The following is a 2,065-nucleotide window of genomic DNA, read 5'->3' as shown; positions in this document are numbered from 1 at the left end:
TTGAAGCCCAGGTGTTGCGTGTTGGCACATTCTGTATGTAATACCTGGGACCAGCCCCCAAACAAAAACACACCATATCACACCCCAACACTGCAAATTGAAACAACCACCAGTACCACGTTCCCAGTCAATATTATTGGACTCTCTCGATCATTCTCACCATTCTCACCAACCACCATCGTAGCTGTATCGTTTGTGGCTCAGTTCTTAGTCCTGTTCATCAAGGTAGCCTCCTGTCGCCCCTTCCATAGTACTCTGTCCCGACTCCAGTCGTCTGTCCCTGGACTATTCCTTCAGGGCTTTTTGCAGCGTCTTGGGGTCTGTGAAGATCCTCAATTCACCCTGAGTGTTACCAAGGAGTCCTGCTGGGTATAGCATGGCATAGCCCAAGTTCTGGTCACGTAGTTGTTTTTTCAAAGGTGTGAATTGTCAGCATGCCTCCTGCACACAGGTCGTGAAGTCAGGTAACAATGAAATCGTCGACCCCTCATACTGCAGATTTTGTTTCTCTCGGGCCACTTTTAACGCTGTGTCTCTATCTCTGTAATTCAACAATTTGGCAATGATGGGCCACGGGGGCGCACGAGGGTCAGGGCGCGAACCCAGTGAGCGGTGTGCACCTTCCACCACAAACATGGGGGAGAAAGACTCTCTTCCCAGCACTGTTACCAGGAGTTTTTCAACGAAGAGTTCCATGTTTCCAACCTGAGTCATCTCCGGCATGCCCACGATGGGGAGATTACTGCGCTGGGACCGCGCTTCCAGGTCTTCTCCCTTGTCGTGCAGGGCTTGCAACCCCTTTCCCATTTGCTTCTGTTCCAAGTCTAGGTCTGTCTGCACTTCTTCGACCTCCGTGATCCTACGTTCGGCCATATCAAGTCTCTCCACCTGCTTGTCCATCCTTTCCGTCATTTTATCCATGCGGTAGGACAGGGAGTCCAGTTTGGTTGCCAGGACCGAGAGGCTGCTCTGCAAGTTCTTTTGCATGGCCTCCAGTAGGCCGCGGAGACCCGCATCCGGCGTTGTTTGCGGCACGTCGTGTGCATTGTCACCTTCGTCGAGGACGTCTTCTCTCCCTCTTGGCTTTTGCTGGTCAAAGTTAAGCTTAGGTTGCGATTTGTCCAGTAAGCGCTGTACCTCCGCTTAGTTGTGCGGGTTAGGTTAGCTTTTTCTCATAGTGGGCCGGCAATATAGGCGCAGCTATACACTGTGGGGCACCCGCCAAGAGGATTTCCGACTTGAGTCACAGAGAAAGGTCCCAGCAGCTTTCCCGTTGTCCCACGAAGGTCTCACGCCTAGAGAGGTCCCCAGTATACCCAACGACTCAATGAAGCGTACTCAGTGGTGCATGATTTGGTGGCTAGTAGGTGAATTTATGATACTGGCATTGGGCACGGGCCTCACAGGACTCCACGTGGGCTGGTAAATCAGCCCTGTTTCATCCCCCTCAATAGATAGGGTTCACAGGGCTCGCACAGGAATCCCCAGTGTCTCCAACCAACCGCACTGGCTGTGCAACGCTTAGGCTCCAATCGTCTGCTGAGCCACAGCAGAGGAGTGCACCTCCTCCTTCCGCTGAGCGTGGGCCGTGTAACCGGGGCACTCAACTCTGATCGCACCGCAGTGCTGTTGGTTTTCTCAAAATGGCGGCACCTAGTGACCCTGGGCCGTCTCCCTCACTCCCTCTGCTGTCTCGTGAGCGCAGCTAGGGGCCAGATCTTCAAGCCACCGCAGGTGTGGGTAATGACTTTGGGCTATGACAGACTCACCACTGCATCAGTCCTCCGTAGGCGGCAGCAGCGGGCCCCGCATGAAGAGCCACTCTGCTCCGATAACAGCCCAGAAGATCTGCGCCTCCCAGAAATGTGTCTTTCACTGCCACTCCTCACTCCTCACCGTATTACGGCCGATCGTGGGGCTGTAAGGGGACTCCGTGGGTCTGCAACAATCCGTCGTAGGTATGAAGGGAGGTTGGGACGGCAGATCGGCCAGCAGCGCCCTCACGTGCGCGCCTCGGAATACCCGCCTCCACAGCACTCCAGGCCGGGGACTGCAGCCTGGGATG

This window comes from Lissotriton helveticus, chromosome 8 (genome assembly GCF_964261635.1).
Source record: "Lissotriton helveticus chromosome 8, aLisHel1.1, whole genome shotgun sequence".
Classification (NCBI taxonomy): domain Eukaryota; kingdom Metazoa; phylum Chordata; class Amphibia; order Caudata; family Salamandridae; genus Lissotriton; species Lissotriton helveticus.
Note: the sequence above shows the minus strand (reverse complement) of the source record.